This window comes from Hipposideros armiger, unplaced genomic scaffold (assembly GCF_001890085.2).
Source record: "Hipposideros armiger isolate ML-2016 unplaced genomic scaffold, ASM189008v1 scaffold_396, whole genome shotgun sequence".
NCBI lineage: Eukaryota > Metazoa > Chordata > Mammalia > Chiroptera > Hipposideridae > Hipposideros > Hipposideros armiger.
In genome coordinates this window covers 1410758-1417729 of record NW_017731746.1, presented here as the reverse complement: position 1 = coordinate 1417729, position 6972 = coordinate 1410758, and positions in this window count along the sequence as shown.

Here is a 6972-nt window from a genome sequence, read left to right as displayed (position 1 = left end):
TCACTGGCCCTCATATGTGGGATCCAAACCGGGGCCCTCTGGCATCCTAAGCCAGTTCTTAACGAACCCGCCACTCGGCCGGCCCCCCATAAAATCTTAAAAAAAAAAAGCAAACCTTCTATGAATGTACCTTTTTATATAGTTTTGACCTGGGGACCCTATAAATGATTTGTATAATTAAAAGCAAAAATTAAATCAAAAAGGAAAAAATTCCAACCCTAAAACCATGGTGGTAACATAGATTTTACTGAATGCTTGATGGGGAGATAAAGAGGAGAATTATAGTACACACAATATTACAAAACAAAACTGAATTAGATATTCTTTCATTTTTTTTTTAAGATTTTATTGGGGAATTAGGGGAGGGGAACAGCATTGGGGAATTGGGAAAGAGAAACAGACAAGTTGCTGTCCTTTTTGTTCCTAAATCTAGTTGTGGAGGATGTCGCTTCGCTGGCCCATGTTGGTACTATCATTGTGCTCTTCCTGGGTGAGGCAGTCGCTCTCCAGCCACTGGACGGCTGCTTACGGCGGCTCACAAAAGCTCATGCCCACTACCGGCCTGCCCCACTGCAGCTTATGTTCTCGCCGGCGACACACTGCAGCCCAGCTCCACATCAAGCTGTTGTTCACCATCTTAGCTGTAGAGGGCAGCATCACTGGTCCTCATGTGGGATCTGAACCGGGGCCCTGCTGCTTAGAGCTGGCGTCCCAAGCCAACTCCTAACCAATGCGCCACTCGGCCAGCCCTCTTTCATGGTTTTGTTCTATCTCTTAACCTTCAAGCTCCCACACCTCTAAAAACCCCTGCTATCCCAGCTAGCATCTCTCACCTAGCAGAACAAAAAAGCATCTCTCACAATAGCAGAAACCAACTGTTGCTCCAGCAGGCTCCTTTGGGGTAAAGGCCTGAGGCCTTCAGTTCACCCCACTACATCTTCCATTATAGAATTCTGCAAGCATAGTATCTCCAGGCAATCAGTTTTCTTCACAATCTGGTTTATTTTCTTTACAGTCACTGGGACTCACACTACTAAACAATTTAAACTTCCTCCTAAAATCAGTTGGTGTCAGTTCTATCAACACTTGCCAGTTTTCCTTCTCTAGCCCGCAAATAGATGACGGCCCCTGCTGGCAACTGTGGGTTTGAACCAGCTTTTATTTGAAACCCAGTCTTGGAAGAGAAAGAAATATTATCTAGTTAGTAGAGCTACTTCTTGAATCAAAATCGAACCATTGTTTCCATGATCACCTCAAGCAATGGTTTACAACCTCTAGACACTGGGAAGCACCTTGGTTTTTNAGAGAAAAGTGTAAACAATGTTCTACAGAAGTTAAGAGAGGAGGAGAACGGACTTTTGTGTTTATGAATAATCTGAAATGGGAAATGAACTTCTTAAAAACAATGCTAGCTGATGATTCCAAATTGGAAGCTGTTAAACAAACCTAGTATGGGAAGAAAGATGATGTAAATTTCCCACTAGAGTTTGGAAACGGAAACTGAAATGAACCAAATGAGATTCGACTTGACAAAAGAAGGGGAGAAGACATCTAGACGTCTGAAGGGAAATCGCTCAAAAGCATTAAGTATACAGAAGGCAGAAACCTGGGAAGCAGCACTGCCCCAAACCGAGGGGCAAAGGGACCGCACATTAGCGGTCACATCAGTGTCACAGCCTAAAGGTATTCGGTAGGTGAAGATGAAGCCACCTCCAGGAACTGAGCATGAATACGAGGTTTATTCTAGTGAAATCACAGCTAGAAAAGAACATTCCATCACCTCAGAAATATAATGGAATATTATTCAGGGATAAAAAGAAGCGAGCTATCAAGTCACAAGAAGACATGGAGGACGCTAAATGCATATTGCTAAGTGAAAGAAGCTAATTTGAAAAGGCTACGTACTGTATGATTCCAACGATATGACATATGGAAAAGGCAAAACTATGAGGATAGTAAAAAGATTAGTGATGTCCAGGGTCTGGGGGTTTGGGTGGAGGGTGGGGGAGGAGGAAAGTGATAAATAGGTGGAATACAGGAGATTTTTAGGACAATGAAAATATTCTGCATGATATGGTAATGGTAGATATATGGCATTATACATTTGTCAAAACCCATAGAATATACAATACAAAGAGTGAACCCTAATGTAAACTATAGACTTCAGTTAATAATAGTAATGTATCAATATTGACTCCCTTATAAAACAAATAGTCAAATTTAGATTTTTTTGTTAAACTTTTATCAATATTCTTAACAATAAGCAACAGTCCATCTCAAATCTGTGGGTAGTGCATATTCAAGAGTAATTATGGACCAGCCAAGTGGCTTAGTTGGTTAAGAGCACAAGCTCTGAGCAACAGGGTCACCGGTTCGATTCCCACATGGGCCAGTGAGCTGTGCCCAAGCTGAGCTGCCAACAGGTGACAGGATGGCTCAGCTAATGAGAGCAAGTGCTCCTAACAACAAGGTTTCCGGTTGGACTCCTGCATGGGATGGAGGGCTATGTCCACCCGCAACTAAGATTGAACATGGCACCTTGAGCTGAGTAGCTGCGAGCTGCTGACGGGAGGCCAGATGGCGACTGGACTTGGAGCTGAGCTGGCTGCGCCCTCCACAACTAAGACTGAAGGACAAGAACTTGGCTGTTCCCCTTCCCCAATTCCCCAACACTGTTCCCATTCCCCTATTCCTCAATAAAATCTTTAAAAAGAAGAGAGTAATTTAATTTTCTTCTTGAGACTGTGATTTGCTCTTTGTTTGTGAATCTTCCATTGTTTTGCTTAACTCTTCAACTTCTTTTAGTATCTTGTCTAAATTAAATCTAGTTTTAACAGCATTTAGCCAGTATTTTCATCATGTGGCCAACAGTGGTTGTAAGGTCAAATGTGTTTTTTCAAGATATTTCATCTTTGGTCAGATCCAGGAAATTCCAAGAATGGCATCACGATCAGCACAATCAAGGTCAGGTCTAGTAACAAGTTCAACTATGTGCTCATAAAGGGTACACGGCTCAAAAAAGGCTCCTGGATTTTTGGCTAAAATTCTGGCTTGTTCACCTTTATCTTTACTAACCATGTCAGTCCTGTTATCATGGACTTGCACTCAACTATCTTTTATTAATAAATCAATGCCTAAAAGTATAAGTTGCCTTTTTTCTGGTCCTTTCCTTAAGTCAAAAAAGGGCTAAAATCAATTAAACATGCAAGCATGTTTCATCTAGACTTACGTATATACAGAAATTTTAAGTATGAATTAATACGAGGTATGACCATTAAGTTCACCAACTTGCCACCGTGCACTTACATTGGCAGCACTATATAAACAGTTCAGTCAGGTTTCATAATGTTGGTATATCAGCGTCTCACAGCTGTGTTCATGTCAATGTGTGGTGGTGTCTTGCTTAGTGGTGTTCATTATTGTTGTTGCGTGTTTTTTAGTGCCGTTGCGAGAATGTCTGAGCTTGAATTAGAGCAACGAACAAACATTAAACTTCTTGTTAAACTTGGCAAGAGTGGAAGTGAAATCAGGGACATGTTAGTCCAAGTTTATGGGGATAATGCCATGAAGAAACGGCAGTGTACAAATGAGTTGAATGTTTCTCTGCGGGGAGAGAACGCATCACTGATGAAGAGGTCAGAACGGCCAGTAATGAGCAGAACTGATGAAAACACTGCAAAAATTTGTCGAATTGTGCATCAGAATCATTGGCTGACTGTGAGAAGCATAGCAGACCAAGTAAACATTGATAGTGAAACAGTTAGGAAAACCTTAACTGAAAATCTTGGCATGAAAAAGGTGTGTGCAAAAATGGTCCCAGAAGAGCTCACCGATGAACAAAAGCAAAGGAGAGTTGAAGTTTGCGAAGACCTTTTGGAGAGGCAAGACGATGTTTCAGGTCATGTTATCATCACTGGTGATGAAACATGGGTGTACCAATACGACCTTGAAACAAAGCATCAAAGTGTACAATGGAAGTCAGCCAATTCTCCACAATCAAAAAAGCTTTGTCAGTCCAAATCAAGAGTCAAAACAATGTTGCTAACCTTTTTTGATATCAGAGGGATTATTCATTATGAATTTGTACCAACTGTACAAACAGTTAAACAAGTTTACTATTTGGAAGTGTTGAAAAGGCTACATGGAAAAGTTAGACGAAAACGACCTGAACTTTTCGCCAACAATTCATGGCTCTTGTATCATGACAATGCAGCAGCTCACACAGCACTGTCTGTGAGGGAGTTTTTAGTCAGTAAACAAAGAATTGTATTGTAACACCCTCCCTATTCACCTGATCTGGCCCCCAGTGACTTCCTTCTTTACCCAAAGATAAAGGAAATATTGAAAGGAGACATTTTGATGAAATTCAAGACATCAAGGGTAATACGACAACAGCTCTCATGGCCGTCCCAGAAAAAGTTCCAAAATTGCTTTGAAGGGTGGACTAGGCACTGGCATGGGTGCATAGCTTCCCAAGGGGAGTACTTCAAAGGTGACCGTAGTGATATTTAGCAATGAGGTATGTAGTACTTTTTCTAGTATGAGTTTGCGAACTTAATTGTCAGACTTCATATTGCAGATGTTCCTCAGCCATCATTGCAAATGTTGCATTAATTTATGAGTACTTCTGGAAACACAAATTGGAACAGGAAAAGAAGCAAAAGGATTTGACTAGTTAATTAATGTATTCCTTATTTTACCTAAGTGCTTCAACTGCTCAAATCCACACTGCATAAACCACAGATCTTCATGGTGTTTGGATAATTACCACATGTTTTCAGGATAGAGGTTATGAGATGTGGTGAAGTGCCTCTCTGGGCCTAAACAGTTATTGCCAGAACTGATGTTTAGGGTTATAGGTTCTGCTGTACCAGTGAAGCCCTGGGTTCTGATTGACTGAGGAAAATATTTTTTGGTGTGTTTGTGACTTGTAGGGCCCTTGGNTGTGGAGGGTAGTGTCACTGACCCTCATATGTGGGATCCGAACCGGGGCCCTCTGGCGTCCCAAGCCAGTTCTTAACCATCGCGCCACTCGGCCGGCCCACTAATATTTTTAAAGCAATACTTAGATTCAGAATTGAATCAGAAATTTTATGTCATGTTCAAAAATTGTAACAGTTACCTATAATAAATATTTTATCCCAGAAGGTATTTTTTCATCATATAAATCTTTATTTATACTGCAATTTTTACCATCGCTTAAAGCAATATCTAGATCCATATGGTGTTCTTAAGTTTTACTTTTTCAAATTCTTTAATGCTGAGATATAAAGAAAACCCGTAAGAGCAGTATGTTGTTACATTTCTTCAAATCTCTCTTCAACTGAGATTGTAACTTAGTCTTGGCTAGAAGATAGCCTCTATAGAAATTAGTTTGGGTATTATTTGCATATGAATCTTTTCCTTTACGGTCATGCAAACATTTTTATTTCCTTGTTTTAGTCTCCATACATATATATTTAACTCTATTTTGAAATAGTTTAAAAGATTTGGAAAACGTGCAAGGATAATATAGAGTCCTTGTATACCTTTTATCTAGAGTCATGGATTATTAACATTGTGCCACAATTTTTGCTTTTTTCTTCTTTCTCTCTAAATTAAAAAAGCACATTAAAACTTTTCTGAACATTTTATTTGATGTGTGTGTACATATGTATAATTATTTTTTATGAATCATGAGAGTAGATTGCATACCTCATGTCTCTAGGCCCCTTAACACTTCAGAATTTCCTAAGGATATTTTCCTATATAGCCACAGTACAGTTATGAAATTTAAAAGAGTTAAATTGATACAACATATTTCTAATCTATGACCCATATTCCAGTTTGACAGGAATCTCACTAATATCCATTGCAGCATTTGTTTCCCTTCTAGTACAGGATGCATTCCAGAATTCTCTATTGGATTTAGTCCTCAGGTCTCATTGCTCTCCTTTAACCTGCAACAATTCCTCAGACTTTGTTTTTCTTGTTTTCCAGTTTGGATTTGTCTGCTGCATCCTTGTGCTAAAATTATGGTCATGCATCCTAGGCTAGAATACTACTTAAGGAATACGTACCCTAGTATCCCTTGATGGTTCTAGCCTGAACCAATTTTATGATGGTTTTAAAATGGTGATTTTGTATCTCCAGACTCCCTCCATGTGTATCACCCAGCATTCCATTGTAAGGGAGAACCCTCCCTTCTCATGTATTTGTTTATCTGTATCTTTTTATTATTAGTTTATACTCATGAATTCCTATTTTATTCAATGGGTTTTATTCCAACACTATTCTTGTTCATTTTGATGCTGAAATTGACCAGATTTGGCCACATTTGAGATGGCTCCTATGTCCTTTGGCAACGCCCACCCCCATAATTTTTTTTTAAATTGCCAATACTGACTATATTTCAAGTTGTCATGGCGGGGTATTGGGGATAGTTTTTAATTAGCAATAATTTTGCCTCGGATAAACCTCATTGGCTACGATACTGCCACTGCTCAAAGCTACCATCCCCATAATTTTTGGCACTACTTTCTTTCTAGTATAACAGATATTCCAAGCTCACCTTTTAGCTTCTCTGCCTCAGCTCTGTTACCATCCATTTTCCCAAGGAACCCTGGTTCCTTTTCGCTAGGGAATGGTAGTTTGAAACTAAGATCTGGGCACTAGGTATGCTCATTGCTACTGAGGTATTGCTTCTAGGCCCTCTCAGTGAACAAAGCTAGGGGAAAATGTATGCAGCATCCCAAACTATAAAAACCATGTTGAGTAAAATAATTTGCTTAAGTACATGTGGGAAACATCGGCTGAAAGACAATGGGAAGAAAAATACACAAACTTTGTGTTAGGTTGAATGGCAATATTTCTAGTTCTAAGGAGGCATTTGCACAGTATACTACAAATATTCAAAATAATGTAATTCCTACATACTGACTAAATTCCTACAGTGTGAGAGGCATTACGAAAGTCCCTGCGGAAAATACAAAG